This window comes from Corvus hawaiiensis, chromosome 3 (genome assembly GCF_020740725.1).
Source record: "Corvus hawaiiensis isolate bCorHaw1 chromosome 3, bCorHaw1.pri.cur, whole genome shotgun sequence".
In the NCBI taxonomy this organism is placed as follows: Eukaryota; Metazoa; Chordata; class Aves; order Passeriformes; family Corvidae; genus Corvus; species Corvus hawaiiensis.
This window is the reverse complement of record NC_063215.1, coordinates 110122410-110147114: the sequence shown is the minus strand read 5'-3', so window position 1 is coordinate 110147114 and position 24705 is coordinate 110122410. Positions and strand designations below refer to the sequence as shown.

The 24705-nt window shown below is 46.1% G+C and overlaps 1 long non-coding RNA gene across 1 annotated transcript; it reads right to left on the bottom strand.

Annotated features, from left to right (window-relative positions):
- Window positions 1-4723: 4723 nt before the first annotated feature.
- LOC125324174 lies at window positions 4724-20547 on the bottom strand. The gene is made up of 3 exons (XR_007202847.1): window positions 20436-20547; window positions 5826-5899; window positions 4724-5734 (listed from the first exon to the last, which is right to left on the bottom strand). It is a non-coding gene; the product is annotated as an uncharacterized LOC125324174 (long non-coding RNA).
- Between the last annotated feature and the right edge of the window lie 4158 nt (window positions 20548-24705).

Genomic DNA, 24705 nt, shown 5'->3' with positions numbered 1-24705 from the left:
CATGAAATGGTGTGGAGAGACTCAGCTTTGAGAGGACAAGCAATTAACTGTGTTGTAAAAATGACTGCAAGGTTTCCTTCGCCTATTTTTAATACCTCGGCAGACACCCAGTTTAGATAAATATCTCTAGTTAATCTGGAAATTAAACTAGATAATCACAGCCAAGTTAGATAATTCCAGACTCAGAAACTGTTCTTCATTATGCCCAGATTAACCCACAGGGGTTTAAGTGGTGTTGCAAGTTATTTTTAACTGAGTTATCACTAATCTCCCTCTATACTTTTTAGGCTGTATAAAGTTGCACTGTCAGAAAGCATGGGGACAGTTATCTTCCAAAAAATAAAAGGGCTGGCAAATGGTCTGTAGGACTTATTTTGCCAGATCATGGTCATGTTTGGGTTCCTCCTGTTTCCCCCACTTCACAATTTTATTTCTGTTATTTCTGTTAAATTCCTCTGCAAGAGCTATGGAGAACATGCAGCCTTAAGGACCATGTATCCCTACAGCAGAGTCCTCAGTGAGTCCCTGGCTGAAGGAGGAGGTTGGTCAGTGTAGATGTCTTTCATCCACAGTCTTGGGATGGGAAATTCAATTTTTTTTTCTCTGACTAGCTTTAGGAATCTTACTGACTCTTCACACATGCCTAGAAGGAGTGACTGCTTTGTCAGCCATGTAGAGGGATAATTGAAAAAAAAGGGAAATCTCTATTTGGGGCTACTTCCTAAGTGGAGCTAGGTGACACACTAATGCCTGGGGCCACCTTGAATCACTGGTTTTGAAATTAAAGATCTGGAGGTGTAGATGGGTTTCTCTCCAGCAAAAAAAAAGTAGAATCCCAAAACCCCAGCAAATGTGCTCCCAGCCCAGGTCAAGTGCTGGGAACGATTCCATTGCTGCACTAAGAGATGCAACCTAATCAATCACCAAGGTACTTTCCTTTCATCCCTAACCAGAGCTCCAGAGCTCAGCAAAGGACCTGCACAACAACAGCACAAGGCTGGTAGAGGCATCTCAGCATCTCTCTTCCTGGCAGAAATTCCTGTATCAGCCAAGCTAGCAGAATCTGTCTGTTTTGGGAAGCAACGGATATGTCAAATATTCTGGCAAAGCCCAAGAGAAATGACAGTTCAATGATGTTGAAAAGAAAATTATCAGAGAGAGATTAGTTTGTCTGACAGTATGTCTTTATGCTCTCCACTGAGGAAGAACAAGAGTCCTTTCATGCATATTGAATTTACTCCTGGTGTGAGTCAACCTCTGTCAGTAGGGCTGTAAGTGTTGCCGGTTTAGAAAAATGGGTGATCGCTGCTGCTGGCACCTGCCCCCTGCACACCTCGAAACACCAAAGCTTTCCAGCCACTGGTTCTGCTGCCAGCAATGCTCATTTTACACCATGGTTTGGGGTATGGCATTCAGAACATCTCTTGCACTATCCATTAAAACATTTGCCCAAGGAGGCAGATGGGACAGCCAAATGGGGTCTGCAGGCCATGGAAAGCCCAGAGTCTGATTTTGGAGATGAAAAGAGATAAGGGAGAAAATGGTGCCTGTTAACAGGAGTGGTGGTCCCGACCCATTTCTCACATGACTTTGCAGGTGAACTACCCTGCACTGCTGGCTGCCTGGGGCCATCTCTCTCTGCAGGACACAACAAAACTTGACCATGTTTTGCCACAGCCATCCCTTACTGCTGTGGTGTTGCAGGTTGTGCAGAAGCAATAATCCCTGAATAGATGCAGAATGATGCCACAATGTTCTACTAAGAATGTCTGCAGCAGATGTGTATCACACACTCACCATCCATTCTCCTCCCAAGTCTAAGACATCCCTGGGCTAAAAGCTTGGATACAAAGTAATGCCCAGAAGTTTCAGGTCCTTTTGCTGGTACTTGTAAGATGCCAAACACAAATGACAGTGGTATGGATTTTGTCTCATGCTCCGGCTGTTCTGCACACCGTTATGGTAGCCCAAAGGTGGCAGCAACCCGACTGAGCTCATGGGTTGTTCCTTTCCTGGGAGCAGGCGGTGACACATGAAGCAGCAGGAATGGTGTGTCACTTCCCAGCTGTGACACAGCTGGGGACAAGGATAGAGTAGCTGAGGGACTGGTGTGTCCCAGTGCGGCTGGACAGCAGGAGTGCCTCTTGGGAGGCTGCAGCAGCTGGCATCCCGAAGAACAATGCCACTGTACCCCTCTGCTGGCCTGCAGATCCTGGTGTTCGATGCACCAGCAACAGCTCCTATTTGCTCAGGCCAGTGAAGATCACTTCTTCCATCACAGGGTTTTCTTTTGCCAGCCTCTCTGTTGAGAGGGCAAACTGCATAGGCAGTAAAGCTGAACAACTTAACGTGAGCCTGTCATTTATTTAAAGCATTGCCCAATTACTGATTTTCCCTCACATAAATCTTGGTACCGCTGGAATGAGTTGAGCAAATCTTCCCACCCAAAGGATGAACCTGAAACTGTCACAAGAGCAGCAATGAAAAGTTTGGCTAAAGTATAAGAAACCAAAGAAAGAGGGTCTGGCACCTGGCAGCTTCAATAACTGTAGATGCCCTTCAGCTTGTTTGACCCACTACATCAGTGCATGCTGACCTCACTGCTCACCACAAAATTGAGATGCATTCCTCAGCCCATGGCAGCATCACCTCAGTGAGACTAAAATAAAACCCACTGAAAGGTTTTATATAATACCAAGGCTACAAGATCTCTAATGTAGTTTTCTTATTGTAGCAAGAACCAAGTACAGCTTAAATTCATTAGCTAATGGCCTGTGACAATGAAGGACAAAGACAATTATTATGCACATTTCCTAGCTGATTGTTTCTGTGTGAAGAAAATGCAACAAATTATTGTTCTCCTATATTAATGTACCATAAAGGACTACTATCATATCTATTTCAAAAATTCCCCGTCCCTTTCAAAATGCAGACGAATGCCAGATAAATTTGATTTTTATAGATGAAAGCTTGGTGGAAAAGTCAAGATTTTATTAGGGCCATGGACAATCACATTACATTTTATATGATATGAGGACTTCACTACTGAATCAGGAAATTGATCTCAGGACATTTTTTTCTACTGAAGACCTACCAATTCCCCAGGTATCTCTCATGTATCTCAAACACTTACCCTTGGATATAATAGTCAGTCTTAATAGCTGCTTGTATTTATAGCAAAGTCAGAAAAGAAATACACCATAGAATCATAGAATCATTCAGGGTGGAAAAGACCTCCAAGATCATTGAGTTCAACCTTGGACCAATCACCACTTCATCTACTAAACCATAGCACTGAGTGCCACGTCCACTCATTGGTTACTGTGTTCAATAAGGCACTTATCGCCTGACCGTAAAAGGAGATCAGGTTGGTCAGGCAGGAGCTGCCTTTCCTAAAACCACCCTGGCTGTCCCTGATCCCCTGGTTGTCCTGTACATGCTGCGTGATCGCACTCCATGACCTTCCTGGGCACTGAGGTCAGGCTGACAGGCCTGGAGTTCCTCAGATTCTCCTTCCAGCCCTTCTTGTGGATGCATGTCCAACCTCCAGCATCTGGGATCTCCGTGGTCAGCCAGGACTGATGGTAAATGATGGAAAGTTGCTTGGTGAGCCCTTCCACCAGCTCCCTCAGTGCCCTCAGGTGAATCCCATTCTGCCCAATAGACTTGTGAGCATCTAAGTGGCACAGCAGGTCACTGCCTACCTTCTCCTACATTACAGGGGGTCTTTTCTGCTCCCTGTCCCTGTCTACCAGCTCAGGGGGCTGATTGTTCTAAGGATAACCAGTCTATCCTAATGTGGAAAGGGTAAATCATTTCACCACTTCCAGCAAAATGCATGGTAGATCACACTCCACACTCCTTGTGATTTTTTTAATGCCAACAGGTAAAGAAAGCACTGAGGAGAGGATGTGTCACATCCATCTGCCAACTGCTGTAAATTCAGATGAAGCAGGACCCAGCCAGATCCCCCACAGTTTCAGGGCCCCATTCTGTACCCATGTGGAGCAGTTTGGCAGCTCTGACAAGACACTGCTGTCCTGCCCCATGTCAGAAAGGGAAGGACTGACCCCATCGTCCACCAGTGACCATGGCTTCCTCTCATTTTCAGTGACAATTTGAGTTTTTCTGAAGCTGTGACTGCTTTCTCATCTCTTGCCCCTTTCCCAAAAGCTTCTGGATAAATAGGTCAAAAGGCACTTCTCCCAGCATTCAAGTAAATGACCCACAACTTTAGTAACACCAAGCAAGCTTTGCAGAGGAGCACAAAAGGCCTGGGTTTAGGCACAGCATTTTCTGAAGTCACATATTCTGGTGACCATCCACCCATTGTTCTCAGGGACCATGCGGGACTACTCGGAAGCCCACTTGGAGCAGCAACTCATCCTTCTTCCCTCTGCACTCACTCCCAGAGTGTCACTCAAGGTGTCCCATTACTCTGGAGTTAACAGGTCATTCACACAGGGCTTGACAAAACCGCAGACTTACTTATCCTCTAGTGACAAGTGTGAGCAGAAAGCCTCCTTCAGCAAGGGCTTCATAATCCATCCTGAAATGAAAAAAGCTGAGGGGGAATTCTGGTGTCCCAGCATAGCCTGGGATCTGCCATTACAGCCGGTCCAAGGGCTTTGAGGTGTGCACCGCAAGGCTTTACCCTCTTGTTTCCCCCCAGTTCCACAACCCCACCTTTGTAGGTTTTCTCTTTGCAGCTGACACTTGCAGTATAAGCCACTGAGGCTGTAATAAAATGCACAACATTAATGATATATATGGAGTGTTACAGATTATGAAATTCAATGTCATTTTTTTAGAAGTCATAAAAACATTATCTGATTCCCAGTAGCCCCCAGAGAGACTCGGGAATATGTTAATACACTAAAATGTCAAAATCATAAAGTGCCTGCTTTTGCACTATTTATTTTGCGTGGTAGTGAAGTAGTTATTACATGACATTTCATAAATACAGTGACTCAGAAATAATTAGTGTGCTGAATAACAAGCTTTCCACTCTAATACAGCACCATACATTTTAAACCCCCGATTTTCATGAGGCACTTGCACAGTCTAGCTTAAATACTACAAATAAAAGTGAACTCTGGCGGGGGGAAGAACAATGCTGCTGTGGGGTTTTGGTTTCTTTTCCTTTCAAGGGAGGGGTACTGATAGTCACGACAGCAGGGTTGAGGCAATGAGCAGCAGTAACTGTGTTTCCCAAAGGGCAGGGACAAAAGAGGCAGCATGTCTCACTGTTATGACACAAGGGAGAGGTTCCAAGAGAGTATCACATTAGCAAGATTAAAATTAACACAAATGCTGAACAAAATCCTTCCTTGAAGGAAGGAGATGATTTAAAATTGCTTGTAATTAATACAGGAGAAACAACACTGCACACAGCCTTGCTCTAGCCAAGAAGTCTTCCAGATTTTCACTGCTCAGCTTGTAATACTCCTACTTACTATTTTTTTTTTAAACTCACAGTGGATTTTATTGCCTTTTTTAGATATTAATACGCAACCCAATTATAAATTGTGAGTTGCAGCACTGGATAATTTCCCTTCAAGAATGCTAAGCAGATTCTGCATTCTATCAGGCCATGTGACAGCACAGCAACTACCATCCTCTCTGACTTTTTTTTAGCAGCAATTCCTAAACACATGCTCAGCAGGAAAACTGGAGCAAGCCCCATCTTAGGACCTCCTTGTGATGCTGTTTTTTAACTTGCTGGTTGTTCTGCCTAAAAATAAAAGGAAAATTTAGGATTTAACTCATGTTCTCAGGAGTGGAGATTCAGATGAACAGTAGGAAATAACAGTACTATTTATTACATCTTGGAGGTACTTGCCTTGTTTTCTCTCACTGCTGTTGTGCTGGCACCACATCCAAAGCTTCTTCTTGAGGCCTGCCAGGTGAGAGGGCAAATTTTAGGTGCAAGGTTAGAAAAAGGAAAGGGAAATAGAGAAGCCAGTGCGAACTTTGATTTCATGCAGATGCAATGCACCTCCCACAGCAGCACAGTCCCTGTGGTGCAGGAGACACTGACAGGTCACAGAAGGAGCTGAGTTGGAAGGGACCCACAGGGATCATCGAGTCCAACTCCCAGCCCTGCACAGCACCAAATCCAAGAGTACGCAGTTGCTGCAGGTTTTGGCTTCACTAAAGTTCCCTCTTCCCCTTTTTTGTTTTTCCTGGGATAAGGTATTTGCAATAAAACCACCCTCCCACTGAGTAAAGGTATAATTATGGATAGTTACTGATGCTGATCTATGTAACTAATGACAGTAGTTGGGCCAAGATGAAGCTTAAGGCAGCTGGCTGAGTCTCCACCAAGCCCAAGCAGCAAGAGCTGTTCCTGAATTTGAACACGAGCATGGAACCAATAAACAGACTACCCACAGGAGCAACTATGGCTGAGGATGCACATTAAGTGTCACTATTTATGCGTGCTTTACACCTCTTTTCTGCTAAAAATCCCTTCACCATGTGGAAAAATACTTCTCTGCATTGAAATGGAAAAAATGCTGAGGCCAGGCAGTACTTTCTATTGTTTCACCATAATCACAGGATTATGGTAAATCACAAGATTATTTGGGTGGGTATCAGAACTGGGTTTGGCTGAGGCAATCCAATGCATGGGGACCCTACACAGTAACACGAGCTCAGACATAAAACACCGAGCTGAGGCCAGAGCTGTGATATCTAATTGCCTTTGCCTAGAAACCACAGTCAGCATTTGTAGTCCGTAACAGGGAGTTTCAAAACAGCCTCCAATGTTTGTGAAACCTACAGCTGAATCTGTGTGCTGCAGTGTCAGGGGAGCTGAGGACACTCCATGGTTTTTGCTGCTCTGCTGCTTTGTGGTTCCCAGCAAGATGTTGGCATGTCCTTTCCACACCGGCCTGCTCAGCTCCAGAGATCCTTTCCCTCTCAACACATTCACATCACAATCAGTGGCTATTAAAAAGAACTTCTAGAAGTGTTTGCAGTTCTTCACAGCCTGCATTTGAAGATAAATTCACAGTATGGAAAAAAAATCCACCCAAGTATAAAACACCCAGATTAATTCATGGTCCTTGTTTGTTCTTTCTGTTTTATCCTTCACTCCCTCCATCATTCATCAGAGGGCCAAAGTGGTGCAAATGAACTTCTGAATGTGTGACAACACGATCCATCTGAGAAACCTAATTCAGAAGCAATGATTTTTCTTACTTTTCTTTTTTCTCTTCCTTCTCAGGGCCCAAGAATGTTCATGAGAGCTTGCTAAGGAACCATTTTGATTTGCCTGTTTGTGTAAAAATAATCCATGTTTCCTTGACTTGTTGAGAATACAACATGCCAGGAATAACTTGCATACTTTGGGAGGTCTTTCTGCTTGTGAAAGTCCAGCATGCTACTGGCTGTATGGAGAGGTCTAAAACATGTTTGTGGAACTTGTAAAAGGTCTTTCCAATGACTAATGCAGTCCATTCGTATGGACAGCTCATTAAATTAGCAGAAATGCTAAGTCTTACAAGAAGCAATTGCTTTCTTATGCAAAACATGAAATGTGCTCATCCGGAAAAGGAAATTTCACATCTCCTAGCTAATAGTGAAAAAACAGACCATCACAAACTCCTTCCAGACTCTTCTTATTTGGACACGCTCCACATCATTTTCCCAGCCAGCATTTTCCTGGCCAGCATAAGCCTCTGGGAGGTCCTACCTGCACTCACATCTCTGCAGTTCCAGTCCCAGCCAGGCCCAGGTAGTGAAGCAGAAGCAGGCTGAGGGTAACAGCATTTATCTTCACAATATGTGGCAATATGTGTCAAAGAAGAGTATCCTGGAGCCATGGTCTGAAGGGCTGCCATGTCCATAGGGTTGAAAGGGTTTTATGCAGCTGGTTTTTGTTTGTAGCATCTCCAGGTCGCAGTGTTGTAACTTTAATGGTTACATGTAGGGAGATGTTTCTTAAGATTTAGACTGCTCCCCTTGCTACCAGCTCTTTAAAGAGTTCTCTTACTGCTGCAGGAAAAGGCCAGGAAACTTGGGCATATTGCAACATTTTTAATAGGGAATTTACCTTGTAGGCAGCCTGCTCTGCTGTGGTTAATCTCCCAGTGAATATCAGAAAATACGAGATGTTGGAGAAACACATGGAAGCCTTGTGATCCCATGTGCTGCACGGTCACTTTCGCTTACACCTGTTTTTCTCAGCAAAGCAATGACAACTCTTGTTAAAATCATTTGTTGATGGACTGAGGGCAACCTGGGAGCTGCACAGGCCCCAGTGCTCACTCTGTGCCTGACCTTCCCCATGGAGCAGAAGCCTCTGCTGGTATTTCTGCCCAGGCATTTCTGTGGGCATGGAGGCAGAGATGGGCCCACAGGCAGAGATGGTGTTTGCAGTCACACCTATTTACGACTTCGTGCTGCATGAAAATGAGTGCTCCTCACTCGTCTAGTTTTCAGCTGAAAAGATCTTGAATTTGATTACATCCTAAGACACATCTGGTTGTAGCACTGCAGACTAGGTCCTTGAAAAACCACAAAGAAAAGGTGTTTGGGTTAAGAATACTCTTGTGATTAAAAAAAATATTGAAAGTCCTCAAGTGTTTGTTTAAAGAAAATAATTTTCATTAAAATGCTGGCACAGTGTCAAGCAATTTGATTTTAATTTTGAAGTGTTGAAAATGCCCTCAGATCATTTCTGCAGCACTCTAGAACCCCGACGTGATCATAGAAAGCAAGTCACTTAAGAAATCAACTGCAGAACTAAAATTCATTTCCTGTTTTCTAAGACGACAAAAAAGGGCCCAAGGCTCTTAAGTCTTTCTGACAAAGACCTTCTCGCAGGCAGTTTTCAACGAGGCAAGCGTGGTCTGCCTTTTTTCCCCCCAAACAAAACAGAGTTTGCACATTCAGAAAGCTTCCAAGAACCACAAGAGTCATATGAATACAAATAATTTACTGGACTTTGGGACCAAGTACACTACTTCAAGCACTGCTCGGTTGGACCTGAAAGCAGTCTAAAGTCATTGCATTATTATGATTTTATAGATGCTCAGTGATGCATATTTTACAGCACTTGCGTTCTGAGTTTCATCAAAGCAGCAGTTGGATCATTTCATATTAGGATTTGATCTGGACTTTAGGATTTAGATGAGACTTATGCACCAGCACTCAGTTTCTGTGTCCTCACCATCCCTGACTTCCTGGCTTCACTGAATCCTCAAAAGGTGTTCAAAATCAGAAAGTTTTGCTGGCTTGGGGTCAAAGTCTGACTTAGTTTTCACAAGAACCCACCTATCAGCCCAAATTCTCTCAAATTCAGGTCTAGGTTTCATAAAGCTTCAGTTCATTGAACTTGGCTGGAGTACAGCTCTTTCTTCAAAGAAACCAAGTGAAATTGTGTCTCCAGCTCACCTCAGAGGGGTGGACAGCCCCCAGCCAGGCAGGTTTTTTCACCAAGGTTTTGCTACCAGCACCGCTTGTGACAAGATGTGCCTCCATCCAGCACAGAGAGGTTGCAACTTGCTGCAAGCACAGCTGTTGCCTCATTTTGATTCAAGCAAAGCAGATTCCGTAAAACATTCTGCTAGGAAAGTTGGTTCCCATTTAGAAAGGAGAAAAAAAGATTGAAAAGAAAAATAAGAAAGAAAAAAAAAAGACAAATATGCCTCTGAGCAGGCCTTTGAATGCTCTCCTTTGTTAACCAATGCAGTTAACAAGCCTGAATATGACAAAAAGCTTCTTGTCAAGAGCATCCCAAACAAAAACTTCAGCAGAACTTTACTATCTCATGGAGCCCTACAAGCCCCACAATTTTTTAATTTTATTTTTCCACAATTCTTTTTTTTTTTTTTTACTAGCCATTGTGTGCCTTGGGTTCTTGATGCTTACCCTGGGATACCAAAAAGTGGCCTTTATTTTGTGGGAGAGTGTTTTTGACAAATTAGGCCGTTTTAGGTATCAATAAAAGGCACATAAAAATTTATATCCATAAAATGCCTATTTAGAAAAGGCAGTCAACAATTTTTATTTTTTAAATCTCATTACCATTCTCTAGATTTAGTGTCTACCCCATTTTTTCAGTTCTTCACAGTAGCTTTTGCTGGGTTAGCCATAATCCTCACATTATCAACATATGCTCGCTCTTCATCAGCATATTTACTTGGAGGCAGGTAAGAAATTAGAGATAAATTAGTTCACTGTTGAATCACTTGGCATAAATTATTCAGGGCGTTAATCCTGATGCATGTGGGCTGGGAAGAGGGAAGAGAGGACTGTTTTTTTGGGTTTGGTAGCTGTTCCTCTGCTGTGCTTTGCACATGTGGCAAGGCAAGGGCAATAAATCAGAACAAAGGAAATAAAGGACGAAGGCTTTAGGGACCATGTGTTCTGGAAGAAAAACCTGGCTTACCACTAAAGCAGCATTGCCTTATAATGGACGTTTAAAATTCAGATGCAGAAAGAGATGGACAAAATTATATAAATACAAGAGACTTGCAGGTCTGTGCAGCTTTCAAGCAGTACTGCAAGCCAGTCCATCTTGCCAGCCCATCCTGGGATAGGACAGGCAGATCCCATGCTCCACACCAGCAGGACTGCAGCAGGGGCGGCAGCACAGCTCATCCTAAGCAATACTGCAACACATTAAGTTCAGACAAAGCATTGAAGGCTTCAACCCAACCCAGGCAGCTGACACATTATTTTCCAGAACCAGAGCTCTCTGCAGCTGCTGTTGACAGACCTATTGCAAGGTCTGCTAGGAGCTATCCATGTCAGCTAGGAACATGCTGCTGTTGGAGTCACTTGCCATCCCTGGGATCCGTACAACCCTCACACTCCAGTGTCAGGGCAGCAGTTTCACACAGCCAGGGGGACTCTATTCCCAGCCTTGGGCAGGCAGAAACTGCTCAACAGAAGGAAGAACTACTTTGAAGCAGATTTACCAAGGTATTTAGGAGCGTAGACACAAAGAGAGGTGCCCAGTGAGGTTTCCCAAGGCCTCCAAGTGGGTCAAGCTCTTCAGACTCAATCCCTGAAACGGGAATTTTCCTCCTCTCTCCCTCCAATCTCCCAAAGAACTTAACGTATTTGGTTTGCATGGCAAGGTGCTGATAGGATGGGGGGCTGCAGGGGTGGCTTCCGTAGGAAGCTGCTGGAAGCTTCCCCCACCTCTGACAGGGCCAATGCCAGCCAGCTCCAAGACAGGCCTGCTGCTGGTCAAAGATGGGACAATCAGGAATGATAGTAATGCCTCTGTGACAACACATTTGAGAAGGAAGGAAGAAAGGTCATTGGGCAGACATCATTGCAGCCAGAGAAGAGAGGAGGGAGAATATGTGAGAGGAACAGCTCTGCAGACACCAAGGTCAGTGGAGAAGGAGGGGAGGAGGTGTTCAAACCACCACACTTTTTAAAGGCCAGGAAGTGCCTCTCTGCATGTTTGGGCACCTAAATGCCTCTGCAGAGAATTTTACATTTCATGGCCCTTCCCCTCCTCCTATGAGCTGCCCATGGGACTCCCAGCCAGGCTGGTGGCCAAGGTCAGCACTGGACTGACCAGTGCTAAGGGCAGTAAAGCAATCTTGGCTGCTGGCAGGGCACAAGAAATCCCAAGAGGATGACAGGGCTCCTGTTTGTCTGTCCTGTGCCTATTAACTTCTGAGGGTAAATGGTCTCTATTTCACTTAATGCAGTAGCTTTGCTGCCAGTCTTCTGCCCATACACTTTAGGCCAACTAGTCTAGCATTAAATATATCCTACATACACTTGTTGTGATATTAGTCTGCCTTTCCAAATTTTCCTGGTTTCTTCATGCTTTATCCATTCCAAGCTTAAATAAAAGCAAAGCCCAGATTCCAAGAACCAAGTAAGGTGGAGGCTGTGAAAAGGAATAGAGAGGGAATAGAGCTATAAATGGAATTAGGGAAGCATGGCTTGGTGTGATTAATGAGCTTACATCTGTGACGGGTGCTTGCTATAAACAGCAGGTAGAGAAGTAAAGCCAGCAGCAGAAAGTGCTCAGGAGCAAGGGAGGTGGAGCCAGGTCTCCCTACACCAGCAGTGAGCTGCCTGGCTGCTCAGTGGGTGCTGGTGGGGACAAGCACAGCTCCTCTTCAGTGGGGCTTGGGGTACATAAGAACACTGGGGAACAGCATGCATCCTTCCAGAAACCTGGGAGAAAAGAGGGATCAAAAAAAATAGGCAATTCCCTTACTAGCGGCAAAAGAGCAAAGTCCTGGCTAAAGGTGCAGCTATAAAGTGCCTGTGCTTTTACCCTCCTTCCCTGGGATTTTCCTCTAGCAGGGATATCCCTGGTGCCCACACTGTGGTTTGCAGCCGCCTGGCACACAGGGCAGCCCCAGTGGGGTAGAAAGAGAAGGACTTTGGAAAGGTTGAGGGACTAATGATCAGGGAAAATGCAGTGCAGGTTGGAGCAGCGGTCCTGCAGTATTCAACAGGACCCCAACATTGCCATTCCTAAGGATAAATGTGCAAATGAAGCATCTCAAATCCTCTTGCTGGTTTAAAAAGAGGAAAACACAAGCAAACAAAAAGTTTCAATGGAAAACAAAACCAAAATCCCAAACAAAAAGTTTCAATGGAAAACAAAACCAAAATCCCAAGCAACAAAAAAAAACCCAACAACAACAAACACCAAACCCGATGCTTTTTAATATTACATTGTAATGAAAACTGAAACTTCCTCTTTGTTCTCTGTTCCATGATCCATTGATCCACCCCTCTGAGGAAAGCTTGTGAGAAGCTTTCTTCTTCAAGTTGTGAGAAAATGGAGAATAGACAAAATTGAGATTCCAGAGGTGAATAATTATGGATCAATTCAATGCAGACTGAGGTTTTTTTTATAAATAAACTGGCCAAGACTGAATTATTGCTAAAACAAAATATCAATTTTAAACAGTGAAAATAGAAGCTGTGTAAACCAAGCTACTCGGAGTCTTTAAAGAAAACTACTGGGTTACTCAGCATAGCAAGCTCTATAAGTCCAGCCCACTCCAGCTTGATTTTTCCCTTGTTTCAGTGCAGAAAAAGTTTCCAGTGCTTGTAGCAACCAACTCAGCTCACTTTGTTCCTGCTGGGCAGTTTTTGCAGCAGTGCAGAGCAGAGGCAATGGGGGTCAGGATCTGGCCCCCTACATGCACAGTTTTAAAGATTATCATTCAGCTGAAGCCACTGTGAGGAAGAAAAAATGCTAAGCCCAGAGCCTGAGTTATTTCTCTGACCCTGAATGTTATCAAACATAATATTTTATTTGGCTGGTTATAGAAAACATGTGGCAAAGCCTCCATTTTTGAGGAAGGTTTGCCCTGCGGCACAAAAAGGAAAGAAAAATAGCTGAACTTTATTCTGCCTGTCTCTGCAATGCACATCCTTGCACCCACACAAGCTGCTCTCACCTGAATTTTAAGTTCTGGATACATATGATAACTCTATTTACTCTGCAGAAATACCAACAAGGTCCCAATCAAAGATTAACATCAGGATCTGCAGGGTAGGTGCAAACAGGAAAGCATCCCCATGAAGAGTTTATACTCCAAGAAAAATGGAAAGGTTCAAGATGATCAGTTTTTTTAAAGGACATGAAAAGTAGCAAGTTCAGGACAGATCTGAACAGCAAAACACATTCCCCAGTGTCCTACTGTCTTCAGCAGCAGCAAGAAAATTGTTCAGTGCTCAGGTGTCTTAGACCTGAGTACAAGGCTGAGAGACCAGTGTACATGATCATTTTTGGGGGGAAAGGGCTTTGTATTTAAAGTTCCAGTTCCAATTCTGACCTAACATCAGGCCCCAAATATGGTCTTTCCCCTGTAATAAACCAACCAACCAACCCCAAGCAAACCCAACAAAAAAGGGACAATTACTCACTTACCCACTAGAAACCTCTCACTTGTCAGTGAACTCCACCAGCATTTGAAGGGGAGCCAAAGGGTGAGAGGCATTACAATGCACAAGAGGAGCACAACAAGAGCGTTGTTTGCTGTTTTCCCCATCCTGACAGCTGCTCCTGATGTACCCAACACTCTATTAAACCTTCCTTAAGCACCTTGTACAACGGGAGGGGTCCTTTTCCCAGCAGGGCTAGGAGGGCTTTAAGCTGCTAGCCAGCTGGAAGGGTGTGAGTTCACTGCAGCCACACGAGGGAAGGCTCAGGATCTCACCCTTCCCTCAGGAAGGCTGATGCTGTGCCAGCACACACAAAGGGTGCACACACATGTTCTCTGTACTGGCTCAGCTCCAGCGATGCTTATTTCCAGCTGAGGAGCTGTATCAAGCACAGCAGGAGATAAAATTTCCAGCCTTTCCATCTGTTCCTGTAGACAAAATGACATAATAAAGATATTTCGAAACATCTCCAAGCAGGTAGAGGGTTATGATGGCTGGGACAGTGATAGCCATTGCCCTACTTCCTTCATCAGGGGCAAAGCCTCTATTCCCTAAAGCCTCTCCTCAACTGAGCCACGACAGGACCTATAACTCACCTCCTCCTTTTCCCCTAGAGACTGACCAGCTGTGCCCCAAGCTCCCTTTGTCCATCAGTGAGGGATAAGCCCTCTGTTTGGGACACCTGTGCCCTGCAGTCAGCACAGCACATTCTCCGTGGGTTTGCTAATCAGGACACCACTAACGCCCCCTGAGCTGGGAGCCTGTGACTCAGCTGTGGGCTCGCTGCCACTCAGCAGCTGGCACTTGGCACAGGGGCTGTGTGACTCAGGCTGGCAGGAGCCTTTGGAGATGCCTTCCCCTGATTTATATCTGCAAGGGATCCTTTGTGTTCGGACCCTATTGTTGGCATGCCAGCCTCGCTGTAGAAATCTGGAGTTAATATACTCCACTTTCCGATCACAGCAGCTCTTCCAGGGTGCAGCTTTGCAGGGCTGGCAGTGCTTGCTCCCGCACCATCGGCCAGCACGGCTGCCGATGCCTTTTACCTTGGAAAAATCCTATGATTTCACACAGGGGCAACACCAGGGAAAGCCCAGGTTTGCAGTGCCTGGTAGTCTGCCTCTGTCTTGCTCCATCTCCTTATCCCTTTTGTTGTGGGGTTTGGAGCCCATGCTCTTGCAGACCTACCCCTAAGTGCAAGAAGGCTCTTGGCACCAGCAAGTTGGGCTCCCGCCGAGAAATCAGAAAATTTCAAAAAAGAGGAAAAAGAAAGACAAAAGATGGATGTGTGAGTTCATTTATGGAGCTGTATAAACAATGGGACCATCTCTACCCCTCTCCAGAACTGATGACATTTTACAGAGGGTAGAGGGACTCACACATGGCACTGCAGCCTTTCTTCCATGGCAGATTTGTGGCTTGCTGTGGGTTATCCGTCAAAAAGGGTGGAAGTAACTTTCACTTCCCAGCATTCCCACGGGACAGGTATGCTTCGGAGCTGGCTACATTCCAGCAGAGTGATTCACTTTCTTTAAGCCATATTTTTGGCTTCTATAAGCTGGATCGACATCAGTGGAGCTACACCAGTTTACATCAGCCCAAGCATACAGGTCCACATTTTCAGGGAAAGCTCAGTTCTGGAAGGTTTTGAGCAGCTCCTTGGTGCTGTAGGCTGGATGCCCCTGCAGACAATGAGCCCGGCCCGGGAGGATGTGGGAATGCTCTTTTGCTTTGTGTTACCCTGGAGGACAAACAAGGCAGTTCTCGTCACAGTGAATGACAATGGGAAAACAAGAGGAAACATCCAGCAAACAAAATAAAACACTTCAGGACTGAAACTGGGAGCTGGGGCTGGAAGAGAGCTGGAACAGGCTCCAGAGAGCCCCTGATGCACAGGGTCCAGCAGGATCAGGCCGTGACACTCACCACCCCCATGGGACAGGCACAGGGTGTCAACAGCTTTTCCTACCAAGAACTGAAAGGGTTAAAGCACTTCCATTCAGACACCCAGAGGAAAACGGGCAAACACAGGATGGCCGTGTGTTACTATAATTAACACTTCAGTGCTGATCCTGTGCAGTGCTGGGCACTCGAGATGAAGGGATGTGTTCAGCTCCCGCCCTGTTCACGCCAAACTAACCAAGGCTAAGCAGGGCTTACAGCCATCCTCTTTCTCCAGCCCTTTCTGGAGATTTGTTCCTCAGCAAATCCCTCTTCCAAAACCTGACAAAAATCTACACGTTAAGAAGCTTGGAAACCGGTGTGAGAATCAGGCAGAGCCAGAGAGCAAGGTTGTATGTTAAATACTGTGATTTTCTTCAGGAACATTCACCCAGGGATAGCAGCACTCTTTGCAAAACAGGGCTCAGCACAAGCAACCCCATCTTACACCAGGAGAACAGGAGCCATGGATATTAAAGGCTGCTGCTGTTACAATAAAACCAAGCCCTGCAAATACCATAGGCACCTTAAGAAAGATTTTGGGAGCATTTGGGCACCTTGGTTGAAATCTACCATCTGGGAGCTCCATATTCCCAATTCTGCTGCTGCCTAGCCCTGGAGGTGCCTGAACTTGCCCACTGCCTCCTGGTTTGACTCACAGCCTCCCTGAGCGGCTGTGAACCGGCTGCCAGGTGTGCTCAGAGCTGCTGCCATCCAAGCATCTCCCCTCCAGCTCTCAGGCGAGTGCTGCCGTGTCCCCATCCCCAGCAGGAACCAGCCTAGGAGCTGCAGGGGGAGCACACTGGGGCACAGCCTGCAGGAGATGAGCACCACAGCCCCCCAGGCAATGCCTTCTGCTGTAGCAGCACGGGAGGTCGGGCTCTCCCTGGGAACACCCCCGTGCTGCCCCATGCAGCTCCCATCCTCTCTGCTGCCCACCCTGTGGGCACCAGGAGCTCCCCAACAGCCCTTCCACCCTCCCAGCCGTAAGCACAGCCAGCAAGAGCTGCATTTCCCCCCTTCACAGGGATGCCACGGCATCCTGGAAGATAGCAACTGCAGCAGTTGCCCAGCCTCTTCCTTACCCTGCAAAGATGCCAGGGTAATGCAGGCTGGGGTCGGCTCTGGTTTTTGTCGCTTTTTCAGTATAACCCACGCTTGAGGCAGAGCTTTGTTTGATAAATTGCACACCCATTTCTCCTCCTGTCCTGTTAATAGCTTGGTTTCAGACAAAGCACAGTAAGCGCCTGTGGTAAGTGACTGCTGAAGCCCAGCTCCCCCCACACTGTCAGCCTCTGCAGTTTTCCCAAACACAATCAACAACCTGGCCTAGGGCTTATCTACACACTTCCAAAATTCTTCATCTGACAACTAATGATGCATTAATCACTGTCAGACCACGATCTTTTGTTTCTGCTTCTCTGCAGGCGTCTGTCAGGATCACAAAGGATTCACATTGCACTAGCCTGGGTACAGAAGCTCAGCCCCTCTGCAGACACTCGTCGGTGTTTTGTGATCTCTTCAGGAACCACTTCACCTGTCCTTCTCCTCCTTCACTCACTACTTGTATTTCTAGCCCTGGATATCTGCTCTCTCTTGTGCAAGCACGGGTCCTTTTTCACAAGCAGCACTAGAAGAGAGGATCACCAAAATCCTTTTCTGCAGCATTGTTCCTGTTTGGGTACCCTGGTTCCCGATTCATTTAACAGTGCTGAGAAGGTGCCTATTCTCTCCTTCACATCTGCTTTTATATGGTTCACCTCTAACCTTCCATCCACACAGCACTCTAGAGCATGCAGTATTCAGGAGTATGAGACATCCTGCTCAAAATTAAGTGACCCTCCTTGCAAAGCCTGTGGGATGATGACCAAACACCAAAGCAATCTCTGGGAGGCATCCAAGCTCCACCTCAGCAGACGAACCAGCTGCACCACTTCTTCGAATGAGCCCCAACAGACTGAAGTACACTCCCTCTTTTACATCTCAGGAGCCTGGGCCCAGCTGTCCACAGGAAGTGACACCCCCAGGAGATGGAGGGACATCAAGGGTTCGTCTCCACATGGAAGCTGTAAGGGTTTATGAACGCTGGTGCAGTGCAAAGAGCCTCTGGAGCTGGTACAGTTTGACACAGTGAAGCTGTTCCACACAGAGAGGCACAACTGCTTTCAAAGGCAAAAGAAATTAAGCTATATAAAATGAATTTTTAAAATTATAGCTTCTCCTCAAATGCAAACTACTTCCATGAACAGGGGTGTTGGGCCTGCATGTCCTGAGCCTTCTCCGCAGCAGCAGCCAGGAAAGTCCATTCGACCACCCTTCACTGCTGAGCACTGCCTGAGGAAGGCTCTGCTCTCCCTTCTGTGAGAGTTTCTGTGCATGATTCAGCAGCCATCTACGAAAAACTATTTGGAAGATGAATGAGTTCACTATGATAGAGGGGAGGAACACAAGAGAGCATCTCTCTGGGTGCATGGGGGAAGTTTCAGCAGGTGTTTGGATCACACAGTGCTCTCTCCATTTCTCAAATATATCCCAGGTGCTGAAGTTGTTTCAGCTCTTGTTTTTGTCTCTATAGTAAAGGCCTGAGAAGCAGAAATAGACAAAAACAAGCAGAAAACAAAATCAAGTATTTGTACTTGAAAATTGTACTTGAAAAACTTGAAATTTGTACTTGGAAAAAGCAGTAGCTTTCTTCTAATAATCTTGGAGTGTGTAGGCTTTAGAGAAGGAAAATGCTTGGCACAGCCAGCACACCATCATTGTGCTGCCAGTGACAGCACCGATGGTGGAAGTGTAACCTGACACAAGAGTACCTTTTCCTGTTGGGAGATTTCACTTACAGCTCCTTCCCAGAGATAAATCTAAAGCAGGAAGGTTTCTTGCTCCCAAAACTGGAATTCTCTGAGTGTTACACTGCCAGAGATTTAAATGTTTTATTTATACTGGGCAATTCCCTCCTGTAAGGAAACTCCAGAAGTTCCTACAGCCCCAGCATTGCAATGGATCCCCATCTGCTTGAAGGTTGCTGGAATCAAATGTTGCTCCAGCCAGGGCTTCCTGGCCTGCTGTACTGCTCAGAAACCTCTGAGAACACGGCTGAGTCTTCTTAGAGCCTCACTTCTCATATATTTCTGAATCTTAATGGACTCGAGTGGTTCCAGCTGCCAGCTGACACTGCGGAAAGGACAGAGCCAGACCAACCCACACTTGTCCCTCCCCACCAGCAGGTCTATTTGTGGCCCTGCACAGTGCCAGAAATAAACTGCTTTCCTTGGAGAGACCCACAGCCGAGTGCTGGGCTCTCCACAGAGGGCACAGCAGCCTCAAAGATACTCATTTTAGCTCTGATTTCAAAGTGCTCACCAAGGGGTTTTTAGAAGGCTGGAAGTGCTCTTGATAGTCGTGGTGAGGTGGGAAGAGGAGGGAGGTAAAAATTAAATTTGGCTGCCCTCCTCATCCTTGGAAAGCAGTCCTTCAGGGTGTGCCTGCTCCCTCTCATCTCCTCTCATCTCGTCTCTTCTAGCTGGAAGATCCCAGCCTCACAAGTGCAGTGCTGAGTCTACTTTAAATGACTCATTAATGTTTGCACACAAACGCCAGATGCTTTCTTTTTAAATAAACAAACAAACAGAAACCTCAAATACCCTCTGAGAGATGGAACATTTTTTCCTACAGTGAAGGCCACAAGTGGTTGCTTGCACAGGACAGTGGAAGAAGGTCCCTCAAAATTCTACCTTTATAAGCATTTCTCCTCCCTTCCTCAGCCCTTCCCCTGCCACACAGGTGGGGACTTTGGGGAGGGATGGAGGTTGTTTCCTTCTACAGCACTCAGGAGGAGAGGATTTTGGAGGACAACAGCTGAACATAGCTGAATGGCTCAAGGGAAATTAATCCCTGTGGTTTCCCAGTCCTGGCAGTCCCCAACTTTGCTACAGTTCCCATGTTCTTTATACCATGAAAATGGCAGTGTTACACGAGAGATAAACAGTGGGTGCACCAAAATGGGCAATGACAGCGCTTGGAGGCAAAAAACTCAGATTCAATATCGCAGGGAAGGTGATACCAGTGGGAATTGGTCTCTCTCTGTTTGCTCCAGGAGCTTTACACCCATGTGCCAGCTGTCAGGTGAAGGAAATGCCCACTGCTCCATGGACACACAGCATCCTTCTTGCGGGGATCTGTTCACACACACTGAACTAAACCCACATCAGCAATTGCCATAAAATTTTAAATAAAGGGAAATGTATATTCCTTTTATGTCGTGTGCAAAGGCACCGGCTACTGAAGGCAAGAGGGATTCAGGTGAGTGCTCCATGAGATGTGACTGGAATATATTTCCTCTGAAGTGCTATAATCAGAGTAGTAATGTATTCCCTTTTTTTCCCCTAAGACTGGGAAATCACATTTTACTGCCTGCCACAAGACTGTCAGGATCAGCATTTCAAGTAGCAATTCAGCCTTTATCAACATTCAACAGCATTGTAAGTCAGGAATAATTAATGTTACATTAACATGGAGTTATCAGGAAAAGTAAGACTGTAAGCATTCAGCATCAGATCCATTTAGTATTTCCTGCAATAATGCCATCAGCACAAAGTATTTACCATAAATGTCAGCTTCAGGGGGATGTTCCAGAGCAGCCAGGAACAGCTCAGGTGTGCCACCCCTGTACCTGCCACCTCCCAGCTCTTCACAGCATCATCCTGGGAAGCTGCTTCATGTGTCTGTGTCAAAGCAAAAAGAAATATTTCTGTAAAAACCACAAACACTTTGCTATGGTATCTCCAAGATGAATATAGGGTTAAACTGTTTAGATAGATAGATAGATAGATCATACATACAGTCCATAGAGATATGAAAGATGAGAGTCATGGAATGGTAGATACAGAGCCATATTTTTGTATTTATGCAGACATATGTATGTGAAAGGATACATAAAATCATATTCATACACCCACTCAGTGCAACAGGGAAATACCTTGTGGCTCTTACAGAAACTGTTTCTTGACTTTTCAGTGGACACATCAGACAGTGTAATGTGTACTGCACTTAACCACAGCATTAAACATCTCTGAAACATCTAGCAAGAATCTGTCTATCCGTATATATTTCCTTTCCACGGGACTCCTGGTTTGATATATGCATGTTGCAGTATCCCCACTGCAACAATATATATGTATAAATACATAAATTGATATAAATTCAGTCCAATAACAGAAGAAGACAGCTAATTTTCTTAACATCTGGAAAGGATGTCTTTCAGGACAGTCAAAGGGCCTGATTCCTGCATTTCTGTTCCCTCTATCTCCAGGGCTATTCCCATACTGCCAAAAGGAAAGGGAGCCTGGATGAGGGGTTTGGCCAAGCAGGGTTGCACTAAATGTTTAGTGGGATTTTCAAACATGCCAAAGCTGCTACCTTACGCTGACATTAACGGGAGTGAGGTGCTCAGGCATGCTGGAAAGCCTCTGTAGCTACTTAAGTCTCACTTGTAACAGCATGGGACATGTGGCAGAGTGCCTGGAGTCAGAATCCCAGTGAATTTCAGTGGAACTGGGACACCCGGATCCAGGATGTTCCAGCACAGCATCAGCAAGCACTCACCGTGCTGCAGGACTGGAGCACGTGTCCCGGGTTGTATCCTTGCCCCAGCCTGGCTGGTCCCACTGAGCTCCCTTGAATCACAGAACCATGGAATGGTTTGGGTTGCAAGGACCTTAAAGCTCATCTAGTTCCAACCTCCTCCCACAGACACAGACACCTTCCACTCAGCCAGGTGGCTAAAGCCCCATTCCATCTGGCCTTGAATTGTTCCAGGGATGGGGCATCCACAGCTTCTCTGGGCAGCCTGTTCCAGTGCCTCCCCGCCCTCTGAGTAAGGAATTTCTCCCTAATATCTGACCAACCCCTGCCCTCTGCCAGTTTAAAGCCGTTCTCCCCTGTCCTATCACCTCATGCCCTTGCCAAAAGTCCTTCTCCAGCGCTCTTTCCCCAGCTGCCACGGCTGCTCCACAACAGCAGTACAAAGAACAGGGAACAATGAACACGCAACAAACCTTTGCTCTGCAAGATAAGCCCCAGATCCTGCACCATCGATCACAGAGCTGATGTCAGCAGCGTGCAGGGAAGCAGGTAAGGGATCAAGAGTGACTCAGGAGAGAAGACACCTCTAACTAAAAGCCTTAAGCAGTGCTGAGGGCATCTACTATAGTCTCCTCGCTATGTATGGGGCTTTAAATGCATCAAACACGTCTTGAACAAACACCACATCTGTCTTTAAAACAAAGAAGAGCTTTTCCTATGAGTAGAATAATGTTAACAGTCTGCTGCTTGGAATTATGTCTAGATAGGCACAACACACTGCCTCTTTCTGGCGCCTGCAAACAAGTTTCATAGTCCCAGAAACATTTCTGCGTGAGGTTCTCCTCAGTGCAGGGATGGGAGCAAGGCAAGCCAGTCTGTTGCAGCTTAGGATGCCACATTCCCACTGAATCCCAGTCCCACAATTCCTTAGTGAGTGCCATGCTTGTTTGACTGTGTACAGACCAGACGCTATAGAAAAATGTAAATATTTTTATGGCCTGGTTCGCTTAAAAGCCTGTCTAAGGGGAAAGGAATGCTGTGCACACACACAGCAGAACAAATTTAATGAAAGCCAGAACCCAGAGGTATTCTCTAACCCAGAGATGGAGTGCTTTGCATTGCTAAAGGGTGGTCATTTGGTACATCACAAAGACAGCGTGGAAGTTGAGATAACACAATTAATAATGAACTCTCCAACACAAAGCGCTGTCCATCACCATGACCTCACTCTCCTCATGGACAGAAGACAGAGCTATTCACTCATCTCCTCTTGCTTTTGAGAAGTGGGCAAAGTGCCCAGTTCTCTCTGTACTGCTGCAGAGTTTTGGTGGTGACAGAGCCAGGCTCCTTTGGAGGTGAGCAGGGGAAGGACAAAGGGCAGTAACAACCAAAAAAACCACCCTTCATGAAATAAGGTCAACAAAAGTCCTGAGCTGAGGTCCCCAAGCTGTGACCACCAAGAGTTTCCAAGAACTGCAGGTTACACCTCTCCCAGCACAACCCTTAACAAAGACCCTTCCCAGCGGGAAGTGCAGCCCCCAGCTGAGAGCTACCAAGGTGGCAGAGGAATCACTGCTTGCTGTCAACACAGCAAGATCTTGTGTCTCTCCAGCAGCAAGATCACAGGCAGCCAGCACCACCAACAGCTGACAAAAACACCCAAGGGAGCCCAGACCTGCCTCACCCTGCTCTCTCTTTAAAACGTGATGTTCACATCAACTCTGAAAGTTGGAACTTACTTACAACTTTATGTTGCACCTCCTTGTCTCTTCAGATGTTCCCACCACAGCTGGGCACAGCCTCTGGCGTGGGGAATCACCCATTCAACCCCCATGGATACATCTGGGAGCACTGGGATGCAGCTTCAGTGAGGCCAGAAAAGACACGCAAGGCTTGCCAAGCTTTGGAAGAGAGCCCAGATGCAACACCAAATAAGAGGTAAGAGAGGTAAGCCCTGCACAAAGCTTGGCAGAATCCTAACGCCCTGAATTTCTTTAGATACATTTATTAATTATATCTTTTCAAATCATCAGTGCTTACGAAGTTCAAGTTTAACCCGGGGAAAAAGAAAAGACTTAGGAGGATGGATTAAAGCCCATCTAAATATTAAAGCCATTTTTACAGCTAAACATTAAAACTATTTCAAATTGTTCCCTCAAATAGAAATACTAAAATTATGTTAAATGTAAGGCTATTTCTCCCCATTTAAACAAGTCCTTGGCCTTGCCTGCATGCTTGAAAAAAAAAATCAAGTAGGCAGGGTTTAGGTGGGCCAGGATGAAAGCACAAACATCTTGAGGTCCATGACAGCTTAATTTAAATTGCGGAGTGCAGGGTCTCCAGCCACAGGGTGACAGCAGCCCAGCTGCTTTCTCAACCCCTCCAGCTGTCAGGAGACCTATCCCTAGGCTTTTGGTCCAAAAATGCCACTGGAGCAAATCCTCAGGACATTTTCCCTTTGACTCTAGGCCTCACAGTGATTTGTTGCTCCCTGACAAGCAGCCCCATCCTTTAAACCTGGGAGACAGCCCCTCTGACCCCTCCAGGTGCCCTGCTGCCTCCTCCCCTCGCCCCCACCCTGCTCCCCTCCACCCGGACACTGCCCTGCCTGAAAGCACGGGGGAAGCTGATCCTTTCCCCTTCACTTCCATCAGCAGCTTCTTTGCTCACCGAGCAGGGCTCTGAATGTTTTCTGGCTCCTGGGTGCTCCTGGGGACCTCTTCCCGTGCCTCTGAATTAAGAAAGGCTTCCAAGAGCTGAATGCAGCTGCAGCCACCAGCCAGGCTCATGGTCCTGTTGGTGCCCAGCTTGGGGCTCTTCCCTTGGGACTCTTCTGTGGCCTCACTCCACTTTTCCTGCTCTTTCTGGCTTCACTTACAGCCACATGTGAACAATGCACCCTGTGTGCACGTTCCCCACTTGGTGCACAGGCTTGTAAAACACTTTTAATATGTGGTTTACAAGGGTTCTGTTTTGGGCTGAAATTGTTCCCCTCAGCAGCTGAGCAAGGGTGAAGGGACTGGAGATGTTTATGAGGGCAAGGTGGGAGGTGACAGTGGGGTGGGAGGCTCTCAGGTCTCTGGCAGCTCCAGCATCTGGCACTGCAGCCCCAGAGAAGCGATAACAAAACAACAACATTCCCCCCTGAGCTGGCACTAGCCCCAGCAAAGCATCCCCACTTCCAGAAGTGACATTTTTTGAGGATAAGAAATGTTCAGACTTGGTCAAAACCAGAAGTAACCTAAAGCCACTGGAGCATTTGAATTTATTTGTGACCTTTTCTTCCCCAGA